The following is a 27,188-nucleotide window of genomic DNA, read 5'->3' on the forward strand; positions in this document are numbered from 1 at the left end:
TAAATAGGTTAAGATTTGGACAGCCCAACTTTTCATACCAAGTAGGCTACAAGAGTACTTTGACATGGAACCCATGGGCTGCACACTGCCTTGTCACAGGGTGGGGTGGGGTTGGGGGGGTGGAGATTGAGACCAAAATTTGACACACCCACCCAGCCCTCACTGCCTTCCCAAAGCAGGGCTGTACAGATTCCTAGAGTCCATCCCCTCCTTCCCAAAGCCTGGTAAGTGCTTTCCCAGCTTTGGGAAGGAGGTGGGAGGGCTCTAGGACCCAACCAGAGCCTCACTTACCTGGCTTTGGGAAGGAAATGCAAGGGCAGGGTGGGGAGGGCGTCAAATGTTGTTGTGGCTGCCAAAAAATGCCTCAAGGGTCCCATGTGGCCTTCAGGCCACATGTTTGATAACCCTGACCTAAAAGCAGTTTGGACTTGGATGTTGGAGTAGAAAAGAAGTGAGCAGAGACCTAAGGAAGTGACCTCTCTTGGCCCTCACTGCACTTTCTTCTTCAGCCCACTGGGAGGTACAGAACATTCTGATAAGAAGCTCCCTCTACTCTCTTACTACTATTCAAGTAGTGGGATCTCCTAAAAGGGGGCCAGTAAGAAGCCCATTAGACATACTGACCCATAAGCACTATAGCTCTGGGAAAGTGGACCACTGGGGTCCTATGTACCCCACAAGCTGGGGAGATCCTGCGAAATTTACTGGGACTGGGCTGAATTCCTGTAGTCTGTAGCTAATATTAAGGAAGAAGACCCCAGCCTGAAGAAAGGCAAGTTAGAAATCCTTGGAAAGAACTCTGAACCCTGGAGGAAACCTGGGTTTCTTTTGCCCCAGGAAAGGACTGTGAGAATAGGGACCTAATGAAACTGAGGTTCCTGTACATTAGACTATATTGTTCTTAACCGGGGAGTCCCTCTGGTCCCATTCCCCATAAGAACCAGGACCCATGAATCACAGGGCTTCCAAGGTGCCACTCTGCCTTGGTGAAGCTACTTGTCCCACCCACCTACCCCTCGCAAAAAAGTATAAGTACCAAACTACATGTAACACACAGCTTCCAGATTTCTGGGGGTCTCCTATCACCTCATTCCAGAAGCAAAGAGGCTAAAGGGTGATTTTTGAAAAACCTGCCCACAGGAAAGCATCTAAGCATCCCTTTCGTCAGGACTGCTACTGAAATCATATTTGTAGTACTCCCCAACCTGCATTTCCCTTAAAAAAAACGTAAAAATAAATCAGGAAATGAACCATGAATCCCCTGCATCTTGTTCACTTTGGCTATAAGTGTTTTGCATATAGATGCCATAGTTCAAATAAGACTTCCTAGCCCTTGGGGAGGGAACCTGTAGCCCACGGTTTAATTTCAAGTTGCTCTCAGCATCAACCCCCCCCCTCCGGTGACACATGTATTGCTCTCCGGGTAGCTCTTCTAGGGATTGCTTCCTTTGCTGTTTTGTGTGTGCATGGATCCTATACAAAGTCCACCCACTATTCGCTCTGTCTTCACCAACCATCAGCTGTAGCCCCAACTGAATTTTCCAATGGGTCAACTGGACCTTCATAGCAAAAAGATCCATCACCCCTGAGCTAGCCCAATGCCTGGAGGGCCCATGGTTTTACTCCAATCATGAGTGATAACGTTTGGCAAAAGTAAGGCAAATTCCCTGTGGCGGCTCTTGAGGGAATGTGCTAGGATTCCTATATGCATCCCACTCAGCTGCAGGTTGGAATCGGACAAAAAGAATCTACTTCCAAAATTTCTCGAATGAAATAACCACATGGAAAGATGAATTCATTATATTTTACCTGCTGCAGGTGCATGAAAAATGAGGGAGAACGAGGACAAATAATTGAGTTCTTTTTTTCTGGGGGAAATGAATTTTATTCACACAAATCTACTTAATGTTTATAACAGAAATGTGATGGCAATGTTTTAAATACTATGAAATGTTGAGTGAGATAGTTAGCTAGCTAAAAACTTCCACTTATACTAATATACTGTCAAATTGATTTTAAATATTTCTAAAAGTTTTAACTGCTAAAAGAAAAGTTTGCCAATTAGATATAAAAAACTAAGCTTATGTGATGTAGACACTAAAGATAGTGATTAAAAATATGTATAAAGATATTTTTAAGTGGAGCTCCACAGAAGTGTAAGGTGACATATATTACAAGAATAAATATGCAAAGTACATAATGTTCTGCCTTTTATGTAATACGGAATTTTTAAAATGTGTTTTCAGATGCAGTGCATAGACTAAGCACATGAATAGACTACCTTCCTTATTTTCCCCGGCATTTTTTCCAAAGACAACTGCTATCTGAAACAATCTCCGAAAATCACAAAAGCTACTTTTTTACTTTTGCATTCTTTTCAAGCATTGCACAAATGTGACTATAGCACAGGTACACATAGCAAATATATTGTGAATGGAGGGTCATGGCTAGTTTACATGTTTAGTTGCCCACATATAATACAATTTGCATATTATTTTCTAATTCATGCTTGATGCCATACCATAATTTATGAACATGTTGTGCATATTCTATAATCATTATTCTCAAATATGAAGAACTTGAAATTGCCTCTAAAAAGATGTTGACACATAATCTTAAAGCCTAATCATAAGAGCTGCTGCTGCTGCAGGACAAAAGTTCATAGGATGAGATGTTAAGAGTCTTGATGCCAATCTTGTACTATTATCAAGAGCAAACAAAGACCACAGTATTGCCATAGAAAGAGCTACTGGTACTGCTGCAATAGTTGTGATCCCCTGCCTATGCTCAGGCATAACAGCAATACACAAGAATATTGGCATGGGTGGCTAGGAAGCAGGAGCAATCGCTGGCCCTGCAGCATGGCATGCTAGTGGCCAAATGCTACTAGGAAAGATGGTGAAACTTTGTGTCCAATTTTCCAGATACTAATTGCCTGGGAACAGGAGTAGAACAGCCAAGGGGCAAAGTTGGCAAGATCTCTCCTGCTTTCAACATGCAGCATACTGGTTTAGCTGCAGCCACATTTCAAGCAGAATCAAAGGACTGGGACATCACAAATTAGTGTTAAATTTCTCTCTCTCTCTCTCTCTTACAGTAAAAAAAAAAAAAATCTAATAGACCAAACAAAATCCATACATCTTGGCTGTATGTGGCCTGGAAACTGGCACAGAATATAGTATCCAAGATTCTTAGTTTTCTATTTTTAAAGGCAACTTTCTAGATCCTTTTAAATATCTGGGAAGTGGGTGCTTTCAGATGTCACAATAAAGTATGAGTTATCATTATGGGAATGAGCCTTGGTCTCCTGTACTCTTTCCTCCCCTCTCTTTCTCTGGCATGGCTTCAAGAAGAAAATGGAAAGCTTTTGCTTCCCTTTATGATTAACCACAGTTTAATGCAGTGTTTCTCATACTTGAGTCTCCGGCTGTTGTTGGACTACAACTCCCATCATCCCTGACCACTAGTGCTGCTAGCCAGCAATGCTGAGAGTGGTAGTAAAACAACGGCTGGGGACCCAAGTTTGAGAAACACTGGTTTAATGTTACATCTGTACACTAAACTGTGGTTAATCTTAATTGTGATGTGTTAGAACAGACCACCTTTATAACCCATGGTTTGAAAATGGCTTCTTTCAAACAAAGCATAATTAAGATGAATCACAGTTTGTCAGGTTCAGACAAAGCACTAAGCTACAGTTAATCAAAAACAGAAGTGAAGGGCTTCAGAACTCCTCCTCTGCTATGCAGGGACAGGGGTGGATGGCAGGTCATCCCCATCACAGTAAGCCACAGTTTGAAGCCAATGACTGGTCAAATCTCTGAAGCCAACTGCTGGGTTTCAATGTCCTGCATGGCACTTTGCCTCTTCCCTTTATTATTGTAAGTAGCTAAGTAAATGATTTGCACTGATGGACTAGACGGAACATACATATGATAAAACTGGACAGTTCTTGTGTTCACCATGGTGTGAGTTGCCAGCATTCTTTATATATCAACAGCTTGGAATGTGTTCATTTTTTCCAACATAAAGTGTACACGCTATAAAAAGCAGACTTGGTTAGCATCTTGGTTAGCAGATTCAGAATAAGTAGTGGCAAACACAAAACACTTATGGGAAAAGTGGAATATATGTTAGTGCATTAAAAAATCTCATTCTGCAACTAATCCTCAGTTATTAGCTGCAGAATGAGATTTTTTTACTCACAGCAGCTATAATGCTCTTACTATGAGGTTAACAATGAAACTCTAGTGTGAACCAAGGTAGGTGCTCTCACAGTCATCTTCAAAGATTTCTTTGATTCTAACTAAGGGCATGCTTTAAAATTGGCAATTTAAGCAGATTTAGAGACTCAACATTTGACATGCAACTCTCAAATATAATATAGAAGGGCATCTGTAATGACAATCCCCAGAATACACTGTAATAAAGAAACTTAATGTATAGTTACACAGATTTGTACCAGCTTAGAATCTGGCCCACACGATTCTATGTGCATGCATAATTTGCACATTCTATGTGCAAATGCAAAAGGGCATTGTGAGCCTTTGTTAGAAACCAATCATCTGTGCTTATTGCTGCATGTTAAAAAGCCCCATTGCGCATTTGCTTACATCTTATTTTAAACCTTTCATAGATGCCCATCAGTAGATCTTTAGCACATAGATGTGAAAATGATAGATGAGATCTGATTCATCTGTACATGTTTATTAACACTAAGATTTTACCTTAGGCTGTTGGCTGAAATGCTGGTTTGGTAATTCTTATTCAAAGCAGATTGATATGCTGCTATAGAGAGCTCCACTCGCTGATGCAGTCTTGTAGCATCTACACAATTAACTTTCCTTCATTGCACATCAGTGGCATGTTAAGTTTTTCCTAACAACCTCTATGGATGCATATAATCTCATCACAATATATGAAGCATGTCCAATAAAAGGAACATTGATGGGTACTTTAGCTCAGTATTGCACCACGAATTTATATGGGCTGGACCAAAGAAAAATGGAATTTGATTATTAAAACAACCCTATTCCTCAAGATTCTAGTGGCATAGTATGTTCAAATTAAATACAAAGAAAGCAATATCCATAATACCTGCCTCTGTTGGCTCATGTAATGTTTCTTTTGGGGGAACAGTGTATCATGTTAAAAGATATCGCATTGCCACAAACAGATTTTTTTTTCTGGTTTTTCACTATTTCCATTGTAAAACACAAACCTATATTTTGGCATTGCTTATTTTTTATTTTATTTTAAAAATATCTGTGTATCAAAGTATTCTAAAAATGTTTGCTGCACTGTACACTGACACAAATTCAAATTAACCCTTAATTTACCATTCAGAATACACTAAGAAGCTAGATCCATATAATTCACTAAAATGTTCAGTGTTTTTCCTCATTTGAATTGAATCCAAAAGCGGCTTTTCCCAGCCTAGTATATTTTTCACAATAAAACCACAAATAATGCTGCTAGTTTCCTTAACCACATTAGTTCCATCACCCAATATCTCTAGTTCTCTGCTTGAAATCTACCACAGGATGGCCCCTTTCATGCTATCTTTCTCTGCCCTCCTTTTGAGCATATCAATGTTCATTGTTATTGGCTAGTACTGTGTACATCCTACAAAACACATGTCTTCAGGTTATGAAATTTATCAGGATTTTTAATTTGTTTTGTTTTGATATGTATTCAGATTTTTCAGAATGTTTAAAGTGCTTCATGCTAGAAAGCTAAATTGTGTGCCGTAACATAGCTGTGCTTGACACATTATACAGCCGTACCTTGGTTCTCAAACGCCTTGTGACTCGAACATTTTGGCTCCTGAACGCCGCAAACCCGGGAGTGTGTGTTTAGGTTTGCCAATGTTCTTTGGAACCCAAACATCTGACACAGCTTCCAACTGACTGCAGGAAGTTCCTGCAGCCAATCCGAAGGTGCGCCTTGGTTTTTTGAATGTTTTTGGAAGTCGAATGGACTTCCGGAACGGATTCTGTTTGAAAACCAAAGTATGACTGTACTCAGTCTGAGAACCTATACATTATTTTTCTTAGGAATAAAGTAAGTGACATATATGGAGCAAATGAGAAAAGCACCACATTACTCAAGGTTTCTTCTCACATTGCTTTTCCTAACATGCATTCTGAAGATACAGAAATAGAGAGAAGGTGCTGCATATCTTTGAAACCTGACAACAGGCAACTGTGCCTCTCAAACATAGGTTTGGTAAACCTCCTGGCAAAATGGATTCATGTAGGTTACATACATCAAACTGTTTTCAGGTTATGACAACACACAAGAATATTGAGTCAGAAATCCGCCATAAGCAACAAGAGGCCAAACAGTCCATCTTAAGACCAAATAATTGTTGCTTCACTTTAATCAGGTGAGCATGTGTGACTTTGAAGCACGTCCACCTCAAAAGTGAAAAAAAAGTAGAAACACTGTGAACTAGACAGTTAAGAGTGCCAGCTCCATGGGTGCTAACTATTGCTGTAGAATCCTTACACAGTGGTACCTCTGGTTGCGAATGGGATCCATTCCGGAGGCCCGTTCGCAACATGAGCAGAACGCAACCCACGTCTGCGCATCTGCGGGTCGCGATTCACCACTTCTGTGCATGATGTCATTTTGCGCATCTGCGCATGCGGCAAAACCCGGAAGTAACCCTTTCCGGTACTTTCGGGTCGCCGCAGGACGCAACTTGAAAACACTCAACCTGAAGCAAATGTAACATGAGGTATGACTGTACATTTGTGTTACCAGGTTAAGAAACGGGTTTCTAAAGTTCCATTTAGTAAACAATGTTAGTACATACTTCCAATCCACTCTGTCAAATGCTTTTATGGAATTCATTGCTATTAATACAACTAGATTTTTAATGCTATATATAAACTATAGACGACTCACAACATACACCGGGATTGCATTCTGGGGATAGTGCGTAAACCCCAAATTGTGTATAGTCACAACACATTGAGTTCAATGGTGGGTGGGATTGCCAAAGTCTTTTTTCCTGGATGCCCACCCCCTTTCTTTTTAAAAACTGCCAAGCATATAAAGCTGAATGCACACAACTGAAATGCACGTAAGTTGTGAGTTACTTGTATGCTATGTCTAACCTACCCCCCTTTAACAAAAAGGAACCAGCCCTTCCACCTCAGCTTGCATAGACTGGCACTTCTTAACTATGACCACTGTTACCCTCCTTGATTTAAACATGCCGGGGGCACAGAATTGATCCCCTCAATCCATATGCTGTTCAGTAAGTTATGTGTTAGCAATTTTTGGTGGATTTCCTGCAACAAAATTATGCCTTCTCAAACATATGACATAATTCTCATGCATTTAACCGGGAAGTTCGGCCCTTTGATATTTATCAACAAGGCCTTTAGTAAGTTCTGGCTTAGTGGAATTACCATGGTTTCATGCTGTTGAGAGTCTAGGAACTTGAACCACTCAGTCTCTTAATTTGAAGTGGGAGAGCATTGGACTCTGTCGGAACTAACTTGAATGAAAACAGTTAAACTGGAAAGCTTTTGTTATTTGATCTACTCTTGTATTAGTCTGCCCTGTTAAGGACCTGAGTGTAGAGTTCTCTCAACACTTCTATACTTCATAGAACAGAACCATAGAATTGTAGGTTGTTCAAAGGATGTAAAACATTTCATACTCTTCCTTTGGCTTTCTCTTTGAAACTATTCATACAAAGTGACAATTCACATCAATAAAGATAACTGGCTTTGCCTAAACCACCAGTTTAGCCTACCTAATGATGGTATGTTGGCCCCATAAAAATATTGATAGTTGGTGTGATGTGTTCCTGGAGAGTATGGCCTCTTCAAGACATCTAACTTAGTATTTTCTTTTTCTTTTTCTTCTGGTCTGCAGAGACTAATCTACTGGTTCTTCATTTAGTGAGTAATTTGATCTTTAGCTAGTGCCTCAACCCCAGGTTTATTGCTTCTTCCATTCTTTTTGAAATATCCATCAGTTCTGATAAAATACCTATTTTGCTTCCAGAGCGGTCAATGCTGTTGTCAGCACGGCTGCCCAGGCTACCAGCAGGTTGCTTCTCACCTGCTGACTCAGTGAGGTGATACCTCAAGCTACTGACATGGTGTTAGTCAATTTCACATCCTTAAACATTTTAGCACTTTCTTTCACCACTATAGTTTCTTTCTCCTTCCTCAGATATTCTGAACTGTCAAAAAAGTTTTCTCTGGTGATATTCCATTTCAGAACTTTATTGACCTTTCATTGTATCCTTCCATCAACTGGACCTATGCTTTTAGAAGTTTAACCTTGCTTTAAAGATTCCTTTTAAAGTTGTAGCCCTTTAACACTTGGAGATTTGTGGAGCCCAATGATTAGGTTGCCGTTTTGCCTGATAAGCCACACACACACACAGCCTCTCTCACACAACCCTTCTGGTTACTGCTCCCTGGGATGTGCTTGCATGATGAAACACATTTGTGATGAAGCTTCAGATATGACCCAATACACAATTAGTGTGCATTCCATCTATAACAAGTTGCTTTCAATAATGTGGAAACCTGAAAATCCTGAAGTAACTGCCCATTGATAAAGTCTGCATTCAGAAACCCAGATTTATCTATCAGACACAATTTTTGATTTTCCTAATGAGCAGGAAATAATACCGTAGAAATAAACAAAACAAAAAACGAAATGTTCTTGGGGGACAATATAGTTTTTAAGAATTGCTAATCCTTATGGAATAACGTCAGTCAGAAAATAAAAAAGGATTCAGAAGACCAGGCAAAGCAAGTTTTAAATGATTATGAAAACTCATGCTAACAATCAAATGATTTACACTGAGGAAAGGAGGGAGTATTAGCTGTATACATAAGTATACAAATTTGTGGCAGTGATGCTAGTTTTAGACAGAATAAAGTACTGTGAATTTGGCAGTATCAGTCTCTGAACCTTCCCAGCAGCATAAGAAAATTCATATATCACAGGGCTACTGAGATAAAGTAATGCTCAGCCCTAGAGGGCACAGATTTCGTCTTTATGTAAATCAGTGCCTGTCACTGCATGCATGATTCACTGCTCAGAGTGTACTCTTCTGTGACGAATGAGTCCCGCTTAATTTGGCAGTGATTATGCGGGTTGCTGGCCCTCTAAACCCCTTTGAACTTGTAATTGCTGCTGGTTTAAATAATGAACATTAAGGGGTGGTGGATTCATAAAACTGTGGATAATTACAATTTTTCTTTTTTTCCTCTTTGTTTTTTTTTTTTAATGGAAGGAAAGGCTTCTGAGGCCACCGATAACTGTATCATGCTAGGCTGTTACCAAAATAAAGCTGCAGTCTTCTTCACAGTATGGAGGAAAGAAAATGAAGAGAGAGAGAGAGAGAGAGAGAGAGAGAGAGAGAGAGAGAGAGAATGAATGACTAGGATGCTGGTAGAAAAGGAGGAGCAATGGCATTCATGAATATTCATAGCCAGTCACATCTGTAGCAGTCTTGCTTTCTACTTTTTCCTTGGTAGTTCAGCATAGACTATAACCACTAACCAAAAAAAAGTGATTATGCAGTTTCATTAGGTTTCAGGTTTAATATATTTCCAAAGTATCATGGAGAAGTCTTAAATTCTACCCATCCCTCAATGCAAATGCCTTTAATAAAATAATGTATTGTTTTCTTTAATTTTATATTAAAAAGTTTTTGTTTTGCTTTTCTATATCAAATGAATGTAAAAAGGAAAAAAAATCAGTTGCCAAAAAAAATGGTTTGTAACATGCAGAAAATTCATCAAATATTATCTGACCAAGAAAAAAAAAAAAGAAAGATGTTCATATACAGAGGCCTGGAGGAATATTACTTCATAAGAGAAACCGAAGTGAAAATGCTACTACACAAAAATAAGAATGACTGATAAATTTAGCAGCCTCATGTTCAATTTTCAAACAGCACAGCAAAGATTTACAGCTCTGCTGCTTCATATGGCAAATGAAACAGCACATAGAAAGCATTTATGTTTTTTCACATATTACAGTGTTTTATACCTTTCTTATATCCCAGTGCTATTGATTAGTATTGAGATCACGGTCTTAATAATGGCATTAGAGCCTGTATATGGCAGACTGTGATTAACAGAAATGGTAGCAGTTTCTCAATAAGGCCTATAGCGTTTCGAAGAGGCTGCAAAGAGAAGTGTATGGTGTCTGCACGAATTAATACCAAAAATTCAAATTTGCACATGGGGAGGCTTAAATCCAAATTATGTAATTCTTTCAACTGGAATATAAGATGGATAGTTATTTTTAAAATGCACTTCCAAATAAATGTATTCATGGGACTTTGTTTTCCCAAGACAATTAGAAGACTGTGGCAGGTATGGGGATTAGGTAACTGGAAAGATTCTTTTGATGCAATACAAGTCACATCAAACAGAAGTTTCTCCAGCCTTTGAAATATCTAAGCTACCTTCAGGACTGACAAATCTTTGACAATATAGATGCATAAAAGGGTTCGTTTTCAATTTGGAATTTGTAACACTGCCAGACTCATTCTGCATAAACATTAGAGACCAATAAATACATTTTTTTTTCAGACTTCACCTTCTCTGGTTGGCTATCCTGTATTTCAAATTAGCTATTTGGCAATTAATTCTTACTTTGAATTAAAGGGGCCAGCAAGGTTACTACTGCTCAGTGAACCACTCTCATGAAAGCCAAAATACAACACAGGACCCCTTAACCCACCCCTCCAAAGCATACACAGCAACAGAAGCTTTGGAAAATCCTTTCTTCTGCACCTTGACTGCTCCCTCCCTTCTTCCTTGTCATGGCCCACAAATGAGGGTGAGGGAGCAGTCAATGTACCTAAAAAGTGGACTTTGGTAAATCTTCTGTTGCTTTGTGATGGGGATGTACAGAAGAAAACAACTCCCTGTGACTTGAAATGTAGAATGTGCCTAATATGCATAATAAATTATTGTCATTATTATTTATTCAATTTATATGCCGCCCTTTATCAAAAGATCCAAGGGCGGTGTACAACATTAAGAACACATTTTAAAGAGCATAATTATTAAAAAAAATTAAAAGCATAATAATAGATAGCATAATAATAAAATAACCATAATATCAGTCCCCCCCCCAAAAAATACTTGAACAGGCCATTGATTATTTAATGGCCAAAGGCCTGGGCAAAGGGGATGTTTTGCCTGGCACCTAAAGACAAGTAATGATGGAGCCAGATGAGCCTTTCTGAGGAGAGCATTCCATGGACGAAGAGCCACCATAGAAAAGGCCTGTTCTCATGTTGCCACCCTCAGAATCTCTTGAGGGGGGGGCATAGCTCTGGTGCTCCAGCATTGCGGCAATGACTAGGCTGGGGCCTGTGCCTCCGCTGTGGGGACTCTGTTTGGGCCCGCTGTAGCCACAGAGGTGCTTCCGGGTGCATCTGTGGCCGCTGCAGGTCCCCAAAGGGCATGGGATAAGAAGGCCTCCCTAGCAACTTGAAAGGGTGGGAGGGTGGGCTACCCTGGCCCTTTGCAGGGCCAGGTCTCCCAAGGTTTGGTGATTAGTTATACCTTGTTCCCGCGGCCTATACAGATCAGGTCAGGGTTTATATATTTAAATAAATGTGAACCAGCCAACCTTTTGTGCCTTGCCTCTTCCCCCCCCCCTCCCATGTGTGGCCACAATCCCTGCTTGTCTATATAATTACAATTATAGGCTGGTGGGTCACATTTCAGGCTGAGTGTCTTTCCCAAAGTGGGCCCTCCCATTTTGCATTCTGTAAAATAACAGGATTAGGAGGAGAGGGGCATGCGATGGAGCAAAGGAACACAGGAAGTTCTTTCTGTCACCCACATTCTTCTAGTTTTCATACTGAGCTACTTTTTAGCCAGAGGGGATATAGATGCTAATTATCTTCCTCACCTGTTCCTTTATTTTTCGTGAAGCAGAAAGGTGTGGCTGGGAGAAAAATTCCAAGAAAATGAAGGAAAGACAGGTGGAGTGAGACAAAAATTACTGCCTTCTTTGCCTTTCCTAACTCCATTTCTTCTAAGCAGTTTCAGAAAGCCCAGAGGATGATATTCATATTGTGATTATTATTGCTATATTTGCTGTCACTAATTTTATTTCTTACCCACCCTTCACTCTAATGTCCCAGGCCAGTTAAAGCAATGTAAAATACACTAATAAATGCAGTCACAGGGATATGGTGGGTCCTGAAAATGTATATTTCAGGTGTTGGTGTGCATGCATCCTCATGTGCAACCTGGGAGCTCCTAGTTATCAACCTTCAACTGTAAACATTCTGAGCAGGAACTGCATTATTTCTGTGTTCTACAAAACACAAAGCAGCCTGCTGATGCCAAATTAATATGCAGTAGAGGAATTAAAGGTGGTGCCATAGCCAACCAGCCCATGAAGCAAGATGAGGTGGACACCTCAGGGCCTGAGGACTGCCCCACTCACGACCACTGCCTCCTATGCGGACATGCCACTCTGCCTCCTCCAAGACCCGCCTCTTCCACTGCTTTCAGCATCCCACGCCACTGCTTCCTCCACTGCTGTAGATGCATCTGTGGTGGCAGTGAGGTGTGGTGCACTTGCAGGGTAGAAGGCAGTGGCACTGGCAGGCAGGGACTTTTGCCTTAAGTTGCAAAAGGTCCCAGGTTATCTACTTGCACTCTTTTTTCTTTTTCCTGGCATGCTTTTGAACTGCTAGGTTGGCAGGAGCTGGGACCGAGCAACAGGAGCTCACCCTGCCACAGCGATTCGAACTGCTGACCTTCTGACTGGCAAGTCCAAGAGGCTCAGTGGTTTAGACCACAGTGCGACCTGCGTCCCCTTCATACATGAGTAGAACGCAGCTAAGTGGGGTGATGCCTGTACTGCAATATCGTATATATAACCCAAGCTGCAACTATGTCAAGATGAGTCCAGTTATGTACTACACATCAAATCACATGTACCCATTATACATTTGCAGCAGATGAAGCAATTAAGCACTGTGGAAAACATGGGGAACTACAACCAATCAGTTAATCCACAGCAAACCTGCATTAAGAGATTTCCCAGCATTTGTTGTTCTCCTAAGAGCAGCAATCTGTGATCTACAAATGAGAATCAGCCATGTCATTTGTGCCTCATGGTTATCCCTGCTTCATCTCCACTCCCACAAGCATTTTGCCCACTCCCTTCTCCTTTTTCCCAGTACCATTTCCAGCGGGAAGGTAAATGGCATTTCTGTGCGCTGCCTCTGGTCTCGGTGTTCCGTTGCGCCAGAAGCGGCTTAGTCATGCTGGCCACATGACACGGAAAAACTGTCGGCAGACAAACACCAGACAAACATCAGCCTGTAAAGCAAGATGGGCACCGCAAACCCAGAGTCGTCTGTGACTTAACTTAACTGTCAGGGGTCCTTTGCCTTTACCTTTTACTCATGTATGACCGCTTTTATGCAGGTCACTGTGAAATAAATAAACTGCTGCCTGGAAATTGCTCTCAGACGCTCACTCACTCACTGCAGGTAACTGGAGGGAAGGCTTGGGGCAGCAGCCCCAAGTGAGGGAAGGCATGCTGGACAGTGGCCCCAAGCCAGGTAGTGGCCCCGAGCGACTTCAAGGCAGCAGCCCTCGTGGTACACCTCTCTCTCTACTCCCCATGTGCCCATCTTATTAAAGTGGGATGCTGCCCACTTTACATGATTTCAGTTTTGTGTGTGGAATGTAACCCCTGCGTAAGAGGGGGGACACCTGTACACCACCTCACCTGACTGAACTGGTGTGGAAATATTTCTCTGCGGCTGTTTATATTTCCTGTTTCATAACCCTTATTTTATTTTGAATATTTTATGCTTCAGTTGTTCAGGGTAGTGTTTTACTTTTGTTGCTGTTTTAATTATTGCACCATTTAGGGGGGGGGGTTGCAGCACAAACCAGTATGAAAAGTATAAATAGCTGGGTTATCCATCTAGGGTCACTAAAGTGGTTATAGTAGGAAAAGTCCTACACAACAGCTGGAATGTTAACCTACTTCCCATGCCCTTAGTACATTTGTTCCACTTTATTATCTGTGATTTTAATTTTAGAAGACCGATGCAAATACTACTATTTAAAAAGCTATCTTACGATACACATATTTATGAATTCCACTGTAGTTTGTAGGCGATAATGTGGCTTTCTAAACATAAACTAATCACAAATTGTTATCTTCTCTTCCCTCCCCCCTTATTAGAATGTTAAAATGTATTAAGGAGAGCATTCCTCAGTGTGAATTTCAGAAATAATGAAAACAAAATTGACTAAATCAAAAAACCACAATGAGTGAACTCCAACTTTTAAGTGCTATGGGAACAGAACCATTAGTTACTTTAAGTAAGCACTGTTAAAATAAAATCAATACATAGTACCATCAAAATAAACACTTTCCACTACTGCTTTTTTTAAAGAGACACAAAAGAAATATAAAGTACAGTATGTCTGACATCAGCGAGTAATCACATTATTTATAGCTCTGAGAGGCAATAAGAATAATCAGGTATATGTTAACATGATCCCTTCCCCTTTTTCAAAGCAGAGCAAATGTGAGCCAACAATTCCCTCTATCTGTATCTGAAAGGTATGAATTGCAATCCACAGTAGAGCACCCCCACAAACATTACCCTTGAGGACTGTTAAAAGTTGGGGGGAAGATAAGGCCTTAAACCTCTAGATTCAGTAAAGGGTTAGAATTCTGGTGATGGCTCGCAGGGGGTGGGTAACTGAAGACACAAAAAGCTGGTAATAGCTTGGTATGTTTGATAATGGTGAGAAGGTGGCCCGTGTTGGAAGCTGCAGGGAAAAGGTGGTCACTTTGCAACAGGCTTGGGAAATGGAGGTTTCCAGGGTCACAGTGGGTGATGCTGTAAGTAAAACAGGGAGTTGTTTTTTTCTGAAAGGGGTACTGGGAAAAAGGAGAAGGGAGTGGAGAAGAAGCAGGGATAACCATGAGGCACAAATGACATGGCTGATTCCCGTTTGTAGATCACAGCTTGCTGCTCTTAGGAGAACAACAAATGCTGGGAGTAAATATATGTAACCTATATGTAAACCATATTCCATAAAGACACTGCAGTCTCTGCTGTGGCTCATTTTTTCAAAGGAAACACTAGCCCTTGTTACATGCCAAGACCCCCATAATCTCTGCTGAGAGATGCCCAGAGTGGCTGGGGAGCCAGATGGGTGGGGTATAAATAATAAAATAATAATAATTATTATTATTATTAATATTAATATCAGTAGAGATTGGGGTGGCACGTAACTAAGAATACTTTTTACATGTCTTGAAACTTGTCACAATAAGAGCTGAACCAAACAAGAAAAACTGGGGCCAGTTTTCTAACATAAATTCAGCCAACACAGCATAACAAGAAGATACAATGCCAGGTATGTCTGAATGGATTATAAACACAGATTAATCTATGTTGTGTTGCAGGAGAATGACCGCCACCAACAGGAACCCAGGAAAAATTCAGAACAAGTTCCTTATTTAGTTCAGAATCAGTCATTTTCTGTGGCTCAATTTATTATACTTTGAAAACAACACTTAAATCATTTGACTTGGGACTGGCAAGGACAATGCACCTTTGCTTCATTACAGTTCTCAAATATTTTCTAATTCCCCCCCCCCTTTTGATGCATGCTAATTAAAAAAAGAAGATGGAGTGAATTCTGTAGCAAGGTGCTCAGTGTTCGTTCGGACTAGGGACAACTCCCACAATCTTAAGACATCTCAGTGGCCTGCCTAGAAAGGTGTCTTCCACTAGAAGAATGCCTTTCCCAACCTAGCAAAAGTGCATTGTGTGAGGGGGGAAAGACCCAAACTGAATCATGCTTTCTTTTTTCCAAAACTCAAGACCTTTCTATAATCCATCAGAGTGTACATGCTGCAACCTGCAACTCCTGTTCTTCCTTATTCTTGTAATGTTCATAGTATCACAGTATAAGATACATTGTAACACTGAACTAACAAAATAATCCACTAGCTGCCACAAGAGTTCAGAGAACAGCGTTACGTACTACATTTCCCCACTTCCTCTGATGGTTCTTTGACTCCAAGCCTATGTCTTGGATATTTAGCCTGTATGATCTTAAAGAATCTTAGAGAAAATAGTAGAGCGGACTAGATTCATTGTTCACATATAACTGAATGCCATAAACATGGTTGTTGGAAGTAAATGACATTTTGCTTTATATAGCACAGTCTACAGTAACTAAAGCAAAGAGTTAAACAGCTATTCATGAAAAAACCTACAATAATGCCAGTCTGGGACTATCATGGCAAAACAAACATGCAAACAAACCTGGACTCCAGTCTGCTTTAACCTACTGAACTCAAAAAGTGCTACTAGATAACCACCGTGGTCCCCTCCAACTCTACAATTCTATGATTCATTCTTATATATATATATATATATATATATATATATATAAAAAATATCACATCACAAATTACTGAAGCTGCAATCCTTAACTTCTAGACCTCACTGAGACTTAACTTCTAAATTCACATGCACAGGGCTGAACTGTAAATTATAGAATGCTTAGCAATAATTATAATAACAGCTATTTGGATTGTCTGACAGTTTTATCAGACATAGAGCTAGAATGTAAGGCACAAATGCCAACAGATCTTAGGGGGAAAGCCTATTCTTTAGGAGACAGCAATATCCAATGGTTCACACAGTCCATCCGATGGTGGAACGTCACGTATGGTGACTGTATCTTACACACTGGATTTTAATCCGGTTAGATTCATACTTTGGTCTGTTAGTTTTATGTACAACACTTGCATACGCATGCTTCTTACAAATGTAAAAATGATATATTTTTATTTCTTATACACAGATCAATTATACATAAAAATAAAAATGGGAGCCGCATGATAATACATATTATAATGCTCAGCTAATTTTTTAGTCTGTGGGAAAAATCTGTTTTGTATTTTACATTCAAAGCAGCTCTAGCAATGAAGGAATATTTTCATCATTATTTTATCAAATGATTTTGCTTAGTTGAGTCCAAGCAAACAAGCTTTCTTTAACGTTTTTTCTTCTACATTATTCCAAAACCTCAGCAACAAGACCCCTCCCCACATACATTTGCTTATGATTTCACCCTACTTTTTCTCTTTTTGCTCTAACTTCCCTTTCATGTGCCTCTCAACTTTCATTTACTATTCATATATTTACTTTGCATACACTCCTTCTCTATCTCCAAATCATTAGTAGCTATTGTGGGGAGAGGAAAGCAGTTGAAAAGATTACTGCAAGGGCACTTTCAGACCACACTTCTCTCCTGTTCTTCCAATCTTTTCTGCATTTTTAGGGAATAAATCTCTTAAAAGTCCTGAAACTCCAAACACATTCTCTTTCCTTCTGTGTCTCTTTCAGATTCTCACCAGTTTGGCCTCAGGCTAGTTTCGTAATAATAAAAAATCCCAAACCTGATATTCAGCATGAGATCCATAACACAGCAATCTCACTCTGAACAATACGTTTCATTACAGCAGCTCTATTGACTCCTTTGCTTGAAATAGTTTGAATTTCCCACCAGCTCAGTTGTGTGATATTTGGCCTCTTTTAGGCTAGCTAGCTCTTCCTAGAGGAAACCTACAGGGCAAAGAATAGAAAGCTCATGAGCCCTGAGGGCTTGTTTCAAAGAATACAAAGTCTTAGGAAAAAGTTTACTGGAGCTGTAGTTTGGTATGAATAAAGTCTTCAACAGCAGACTATTCTGAGTGTATATTATCATCTAATTCCAGTTGCCACTTAGAGTTGTGGCATCATCCTAGAAAGCCAAATTCAAATTTTTACTGAAGCTATAATTTTGGGTGTATACGGTAATTGATAGCAGATCATGCTGAGGACATATCACCATCTAATTCCAGTTGCGGTTTTGAGCTGAGATGTCATTCTAGAAAGCCAAATTTGAAATTTCACAGGTTTTAAGAGCTCTAGGGTAACTTTCAGACAGAACTATACTGAAACTCACCCACTGTGAGTTTTTGCACGGCATATACTGCTGGTTATTTTTATGTTACTAGTCCTGGAATATCCACAGCAAATAACCAGAGGAAGAATGACTGCTGGGAGGATGCAGAAAGAAAAAATGTCATAGTATACCCCTATCAGCACAACAGACGCCTTCATCTGCCCCGGCTGCAACAAAACATGTCTTCCCCGTGTTGGTCTTTACAACCACACCAGGCGCTGTAACTCTCAAATGGTTTGACTTCATCCCCAAGGCACATTCTTCTATTGTCTCCTGAGACAGATGAACGTCAACCATTTACTGCACCATGTAAACCTGAAGCTTCTCTAAATGCATCATGTTTGAAAAAATAGGAAAGGATTTTGCAGGGTGGGGGAATAAGTTTCTTTCTCTTTGCAGCTTATCTGTGCCTAAGAAGATGGCCTGGTTCACATGCCATCATGTCAGACCCATGTGGAGTGTGAACTGGCAATCCTGTAGACTTTGCTCCTGCTCAGTTATTTTGCTGCTGTGCCACCATTAGTCTGGAGAGAGCTAAACCACAAGCATTTGTTAAGCTGGTATGCTAATCCAATCCATGGTTTAACATAGCACAGCAGCAAAATAACCAGGAAAGAGTGAAGCAACTGTAATTTTCTCCCTGGAAGATTCATGCTAAGCCATGGTTTGACTTAGCGTGATATGAAAACCAGACTTTTGTGTGATAAAAGTTCAGGGATAAAAAAACGACAAAGCAGCTAAGATTGATTAAGGTACTGCAAATTTTCTACAAAGGCTCACTTCAGATACACATGAAACCATATGTGAAATATTTAACAATAATGGACATTATGTGATACAGAATTATATCAGAATTTTAAGAAAACATTGGTTTATTATCATATTGTAAACTATTAAAAGCCAACCTACCAACTGCACTGAAAAACATTCAGTAAGACTTTCACTGAATGCTTTAAAATGTTCAACAAATTAGCAGAAAACAAACAAGCAATTAAAAGAAGTCTGCTAAAAACACAGAAACAAAAAAACCCACACCTGGGGAAATAGTTACAGTTTTCAGAAGATAGTTTTTTAACCCCTAAATTGCTCACAAAGTACATTTATTTTCAAATTACTGTATACATTTTAAAGTATTTAATTAGGACTATGTAAAGCCTCTCTTGCTTGATCTGATTTGGGTTCCAACTCAGCGATCTGGATTGACCCCCAGTCTGGAATAGATTGATCTGGACCTGATCTGACCCCTGATTTGAACTTTTATATAGGTGCATGAAACATAAATTGGATTAGCACTGCCAAAATTCAAACGTAGCTCCAATGGTTTTTGTGCTAAAAACCTTTAAAGTTTCCTTTTAATAATCTTTTATAAAAAGCTACTGGATGGATGTAATATTACACTGTATGTGTCTTGCTTGTGCACTGACTGTGTACAACACAACGTGTGCAACATTCTCACAAGACTTTCTGACACATAGGGAAACACATACACAAAATGAAGTACTAATAAAGGCGAGTTGATCCAATCTGTTGTGGACCAATTTGGGGCTTCCAAATCGGTTGCACTGTTATATATTTAATGCAATACATGTAAATATGTCTATGTTCCTGCACTAAGTAATATAGCCTTCAGTAGCTAAGCAGTATTCAATAAGATGTAAAGCCACTTAACAGGAATACCCTCTGATACAGGACGGCTTTGGGAACCATTCCTGTGTGTGTGTGTGCGTGCGTGCGCGCGTGTGCGCGTGCATGCGCAAAATGTTATGCCAGAATCAGTCATTCATGTGGATTTTTCATAAAAAATAAATTAGCAAGCTTCCAATTACATATATTTTATGAAAAAACTACACAGACAATTAATTCCAATTAATATTTTAAACATGTACAGTCATACCTCGGGATGAATATGCTTCAGCTTAAGTACTCTCGGGTTGCGCTCCACGGCAACCCGGAAGTAACAGAGCGTGTTACTTCCGGGTTTTGCCGCTCGTGCAGATGCTCAAAATGATGTCACGTGCATGTGTGGAAGTGGCGAAACGCAACCCGCGCACATGCGCAGTCGCATCTTATGTTCGCTTCAGGATGCGAACGGGGCTCCGGAACGGATCCCGTTCGCATCTAGAGGTACCACTGTATAGGAATCATTTAAGAAAATACTCCATAGGTGCTGATTATTTATTTATTTAAAGCTCCAGAACAACTTACATATCAATAAAAGTCTACTCTTATTTAAGAATGATGTTGACAAGCTGGAACATGTGCAATGGAGGGTGACCAAGATGATCAAAGGTCTGGAAACCAAGCCTTATGAGGAACAGTTGAGGGAGTTGGGTATGTTTAGCCTGGATAAGAGGAGCCTGAGAGGAGATATGATAGCCAGGGCGCTTTTTTTCAGCAGGAACTCACCAGAACTTAGTTCCAGCAACTCTCAGGTGGGCGCCATTGACATTATAAGAGAACAAGGGAGGCTTATTTATGGAGAATTCTGGCACCTCTTTTTCTATAAATATAGCACTGAAGATATCCATATTCAAATATTTATAGGGCTGTCACATGGAAGATGGAGCAAGCTTGTTTTCTCCTGCTCCAGTGGGTAGGACCTGAACCAATGGATTCAAGTTACAAGAAAGCAGATTCCAACTAAACATCAGGAAGAGCTTTCTGACAGTAAGAGCTATTTGACAGTGGAACAGACTCCCTTGAAAGGTGGTGGATTTTCCTTCCTTGGAGGTTTTTAAGCAGACCTGGGGTGGCCATCTGTTGTGGATGCTCTAGTTGAGATTCCTGGATTGCAGGGGGTTGGACTAGATGATCCTCATAGACCCTTCCAACTCTATGATTCTACAAGTCTATGATTCTATTCAGCCTTTTTTTTTTTTAGTTTTAAAAAAACCCTCTACATTGAATTCCAGACTCTACCTTCCTTTTGTAATTTAGAGTAATTTCATCTTGGACAGTGTGGTCAATGCAACCATTCATGTTACTTTAGTTCCTACTAGGACTGTGCATCAGATTCTGGTGAGTCCCAAGACCTGAACCAAATCAGGATGATTTGGGGAAATCCAGGCATTGGTTCAGTCATGTTGAGCTAAGCCTGGATTGCCATGAGTTGTGTTGTGTGGCAGCCACATAGCAAATTGGGGCTCTCAGGGGGTAGGGCATAGGAAGGCAAGGAAGGTATGGGCAGGAAGGAGAAACCGTGAAAAGGAGGAACCTACTAGCTCTTCTTCGCAGGACAAGGTAGGGATCAGTGGCTTCTTCTTCCCACCAGGCCTCTCCTTTCTCCAGTGTCCTGAAGCAGCACCACACAGGAACAAATCCTTCCATGTGTAGTGCTGTTTGCTGCTCCTTTGTGAGCGGCTTCCCTGCATGGAGAAAAGCCATTCACAAAGAAGCAGCACCTCATAGGATCCAATCCTTGTGCTGGTAAACAGGATTAGGTCCTGTGTGGCATCATTTTTGCTCCTTCACAAGTGGCCAGAGGAGGAGATAAGAAGCATTTACTCCCAGTTTTACGCAGGCTACAGTTTCTTGTGATGTCTGAACATGGGGAATTGTGAGGTAAGCTATGGTTAAAGTCAAGGTACAGGTACCCCTGACCATTAGGTCCAGTTGCGGATGACTCTGGGGTTGTGTGCTCATTTCGCTCTATAGGCCAAGGGAGCCAGCATTTGTCCACAGACAGCTTCCAGGTCATGTGGCCACCATGACTAACCCGCTTCTGGCGAACCAGAGCAGCACATGGAAATGCCGTATACCTTCTTGCCGGAGCGGTACCTATTTATCTACTTGCACTTTGACGTGCTTTCGAACTGCTAGGTGGGCAGGAGCTGGGACCGAACAATGGGAGCTCACCCCGTCGCGGTGATTCGAACCGCTGACCTTCTGATCGGCAAGCCCTAGGCTCTGTGGTTTAGACCACAGCGCCACCCGCATCCCAAGCTATGGTTAGTAAGGATCAAATTGTATTTCATACCTTGGCTTATTCTAAAAGTCTATTTTAAACAAACCGTCTGATCTCAGATGTCACAGAGAATTGTGGCTGGTTTCAAACCAGAAGTAGATATTTTTTTAAAAAACTTCTCCACTGGCTTATGAACGAGAGAAAGAAAGGGAGAATGCGTGTAATTCATTCAGGTAGTGAAAAAGCATCATTTCCTGCTATATCTGAATTGTGTCAATGACTTGTCCAACCCTATTCTGTGAATCAAAAATCCATCTTCATGATCTCATTGGCTATACCACACTTAAGTGAACTAATCTAGAAAGAGGGTTATTGTGTTCATTCACAAGGTGGGAGGGAGCATAAATCACACAGAAGAGTCAGAAAGAGGCAATAACCCTCACTCCATCTGTGAAGGAAAACATATTCCCTAGGGCCAAGTGCACCTCTTCTATATAATATGAATATGAGATGGATGTAGAGCAGAAGGGAGATGTGAACTCCAGGAAACAGGTTTTCTTTTGATGCACTGAAAAAATGTTATTTAAGGGGTGGGAGGAAGATTGGTTGTGAAGAAAGATACCACCACAAACAATACATTCCTGGGCATAGTAGAACTTACAAAGCCAATATTTTGCTTATATTTGTAGCTATTTTTAATCTAGTTATATCCCTGTAGACTTGCTTATGCAATACACTCTGATAGGCTGTGTGTTTATAATAGAACTGGAAGAAAGACAAGGAAGGAGAATTTAAGCCTGTATAATTCAGAAGTCAAACAGAGAACAGTAGCATGCAAAATGGTGACTTTCTAGTAATAAAGAGCATATATGTAGCATCTGGAATAGTATAGTGGTGTCTCCCATCTACAGCATACTAAATGCAAATTTCTTGTCTCAGTAAGGTTTCTAAAATTAAATTATTTACAGTTTGGATTGTCTCTGTAATTGTAAGAATAGCAAAAAAACAAAATCAAAAAGACAGATGGTGACAGAATTGACACAGACACCATATTTTATAAAAGAGGAAATGATATGGTAAAGGACTAAAAGCTTAAATATACTGGCCTCTGTTAAAAAAGTATATTTTTATTTATTCTTTTAAATGAGAGATTAAAAATGATTCAGTTGGACACTAGTGCAACATTCATGCGTAGAAGAACTCTAAAAAGTGCACCAGATGTCTGTTTTCCCTGTTCTTTCCCATCATCTCAAATCTACTGGTGTGCTCCCAACCCCTCTAAAATGAGTATGTTGGTAAGAAGGTATGGCAGGCAGTGTGTGTGTGTGTGTGTGTGTGTGTGTGTGTGTGTGTGTGTTCATGCAGACTCCTCATATTTACACCCAGACTTTTGCATGCCATCAAGTTACTTGCACTTGGAGCATTAGTAACTTGTATAGAATGAAGCAGGGTAGGGGGAATGGATGCAGTTATAGGGGGCGGGAAAGTGGCCTGCCATTGCCTGCCTCACTTCCACAGCAGTGTACTCAGGTTAGCAGAGCCTTGGAGCGGGCAGCTCTGCCACTTTGCACCCATTCTCAGCTTCACTGGTACGTAGCTTATTGTCCACAGAGATCCTTTGTAGAAATGGAGCTAATGCTGATGGGAACTCTGATATCCAGTTTGAAGTACAAATAAGCCAAGAGATGTTTCTGAAACCTGGCAGCCTATTCAGATGCCATTCCCCATGCTCCCAATACATTATAGCATATTTATGCATTAAAATCTGTTTAATGCATACATTTATACATTAAAACACACTAGATATACATACACAGATGCAATTATATACAAGCATGTGCCTAATTAGAAACACTGCGGCATAATAAAGGTTCTTACGACACCATGCGTAATGTAAAAAAGAATCAAATAATGCTGTTTCATGCAATATGACATCATTTCCTGGAATTAAACAATGATGGTGGAAATGCAGGTAGCCCTAAGTAATTTTCATCCTCAAACAATTCACAGATGTTTTCCTTTGTCTAGTAGAAATCAATACAGAGCTGGAACACATTCATTCTCTCTGTATCTGTCTTTTCTCTCTCAGCAAGGCAACTGCATAATACAAACAGATCTTTGTCTCATAAAAGCAACCAAACAACTATGTTGAAAATAAGCATACCCAGCCCCATTTGACATTGTTCTCCACCAATTTTACAATCCTACTGATGGTTCAATACTTGACGGCAAAATGTTCGGCTCTAACAGCACAATCCTATACATGCCTACTCAGAAGTTCCATTGGGTTCATTGGGGCTTACTCCCAGGTAGGTGGGTAAAGGATTGTAGATATGGATGGTACTAATGGTTCTCTTCTGATGCTTCTGGATCCTTTAAAAAGCCTACCCAGATATTTGGTTATCCATGTATTGGCTGTGTCACACAGGGCTACAGTGAGAGGGGAGAATTGTCTGAAATCAAGTGCAGGAACCTTGCGTCAGTGGACTCCACTGTGGAAGGACGTGTGGAACCAGAATTGGCCTCCACAGTCACTTACGGACTCATTGTTAAAACTGTGTTTATGGAAGACAATCTTACTCAGCTACGAGTGACCGCCAAAAAAGACTGGTGCAAGGTTCCTATTCCTGATTTCAGGTTATTCCAGCCCTGTAGAACCATTTTGAAAGGCTTTTCAGAAGGTGCAGGTGCTGCAGACAGGGGGAAAGGAACAAACTTTGACGGCTGTCTTCAACTCACACAACTACTGGAGACAACTCTATGTGAATGTAGCATCTCTTTCTACATGTACAGCCACTTCCGTTGTGTCTTTTAGAACGTCTGATTGGAAAAGTCTAACAACCCTAAAACACAGAAAACCTACTTCGTTGTCTTTCAGTGCAATGTTGTCTCCCATTACTATCTTTCCTCTGACAAACTCCTGATAAGCTTTTCAACAAACCCCAGAACACTTTTCTAAAACAATATCCATAGGCCACAGCCTGGCCCTGCCAGCTCCAGAATGTTAGTGGCTTCTCAGGGAAGATGCCCTCAGAGAGCCCCTATAAAATATGGGTAATTGGTAGAGACCTGTGATGGAACATGCATCTACTTCTCCCACAGTACCGATAATTACCGTAGCCCCCCCCTCCTAAAAGCACACAGACAATTTCAATGTTTCTTGCTAATGTTACCAGTGCTCTCATTCTTGCACCGATATACCTTTCTCATTTTTTAAAGGCTGTGACCTTGCTTCTAGTATCTCCAAAATGTACTCTGTCTTCCCTTTGCTGTCAGTCTCTTTTTCATGAGGGTGGGCTACCCCCTCTGAAAAGAAAGTGGAATAACTAAAAGTTGTTCATTGTGCAAAACAACTATCTCCTTCTTGCAACAAACATGCTTCTGGGTTGCTTCTGACATTAATGTCTTTTGCTGAATTGTCACTGTTTTGGTACCCTTTCTCCCATAGCTACACATAACACTACCTAGGTGCCCTGGAAGGTGACGGTGGCAAGAAGCTGAGGAATAATGGCCACTCCAGTGAATGGAGGGCCCCTTGCTCATGCATCTACCCTGTCAAACTCTCAGAAAAGGCTTAGCCATACTTACCTTTCCTCTGCTCTTTCCAGGCACAGTCTGCATTTTAAAGCTCCATGTCCAAGACCCCCCCCCTTTTTTTTTTTTGCTCCAGAGCTTTCCCCATGAAAACCCATTCTTTAAGCCTCAACCAGAGCAAATGGCAATCCACTTAAACCCAAACTGAGAACTAAAAGGCAGGTTTTTGCAGGGAAAGCTCCAGGGCAAAAAACCCCAAATGCTCAGACACTGAGCTTTTAAGTGCAGGTTTGTGCCTGGAAAGAGCAGTGCAAAACGTAAAAGACAATCACAGGCATCAGGTCTGCAGTCCATTCTTCTGTGGGTGGGATTCACCCAATGACTCCATCAGCAGAAGCCCTGACCAAGGCTTCCGTTTCTGCAATGAGGCTTTCCCCACATGCTTAGGGTGTGGATCAGGAGAACCCCCAGAACAGCAGGGAAAAGAAGAAGAAGAAGAAGAAGAAGAAGAAGAAGAAGAAGAAGAAGAAGAAGAAGTAGTAGTAGTAGTAGTAGTAGTAGTAGTTTGGATTTGATATCCCGCCTTTCACTCCCTTTAAGGAGTCCCAAAGCGGCTAACATTCTCCTTTCCCTTCCTCCCCCACAACAAACACTCTGTGAGGTGAGTGGGGCTGAGAGACTTCAAAGAAGTGTGACTGGCCCAAGGTCACCCAGCAGCTGCATGTGGAGGAGCAGAGGCGCGAACCCGGTTCCCCAGATTACGAGACTACCGCTCTTAACCACTACACCACACTGGCTCTCATTGTGTCTGGCAAGATGAAATGCTTGCACAAATGGAATATTTGTAACAGTATGACATTGAACACTACCCATAGATTTTCCTTGCACCCTGTGAGAAGTAGCATTGAATCTTATATGCCACTTTTGATCTAGCAACCAGTTATTCCAATGTTAAATGAGATGTCTCAGAGGTTTTCTATGCCAATATAGTGGCCTCTGAGGAATTTCACAGATTCTCCTGCCGGGTAGATAAGCATGGATCTTGTAAAGCCAAGCTGTTCTGGTCCCCAAGCAACACAGCTGATGAGAATATTCTTCTCTTCTTCCCACTTCCTAAATGGCAAAGCCATCAATCCAAGTCATCTAATCAAGTCAAGACTACTTTATGCAGCTTTTTGATAGATCTGGGAACGTACCAACACATCATTGGTGATTTGTCTATTCAAATATATAGCGCCTGATCCCATTCCTAGATTAATCCTGAAACGCAGCCTCAAGGCTGATCTTGAACATCATCTCAGTGTTGGCAGGATTTTGGGTCTGTAGCTGGCTCAATTCTATTGACGTATATGCTACGACTCTCCATGAGGAAGAAAGCTCTGAAGGTGAAATTGCCTTCAGAGCTTCCTCTCCATTGAAAAGAACTATGGGCACTATGGACTATGGCAATTTTAGGGTGAGAGAACAGTTGTACCTCTTTAAATACATACCTATATGCAAAGAACAAAACAATGGTAACGGTATCATATAAAAACCAGGTATGTATGTTTCCTCCATATAAACATGGGCAAGTCTTTGGCTAAAGGTGTTCTTGCATATCTATATGAAATGGCATCTAACTACTTTTGAAATTGTGTGCTGCAATTTTTAATCCCCCGTTTCCGACACCAGCCAGACTTCTACAGAGCTGATAAAGGAAACAGTGTCTTTAAACATTGAAATCCATT

The 27,188-nt window shown here is 40.7% G+C and overlaps 1 protein-coding gene across 26 annotated transcripts in view; it reads right to left on the minus strand.

Moving 5' to 3' along the window:
* The window catches only part of MEIS2 (Meis homeobox 2), a 233,695-nt gene that overhangs the window by 128,492 nt on the left and 78,015 nt on the right, over positions 1-27,188 (minus strand). The window lies entirely within an intron of this gene.

This window comes from Podarcis liolepis (genome assembly GCF_965112155.1).
Source record: "Podarcis liolepis genome assembly, chromosome: 1".
In the NCBI taxonomy this organism is placed as follows: domain Eukaryota; kingdom Metazoa; phylum Chordata; class Lepidosauria; order Squamata; family Lacertidae; genus Podarcis; species Podarcis liolepis.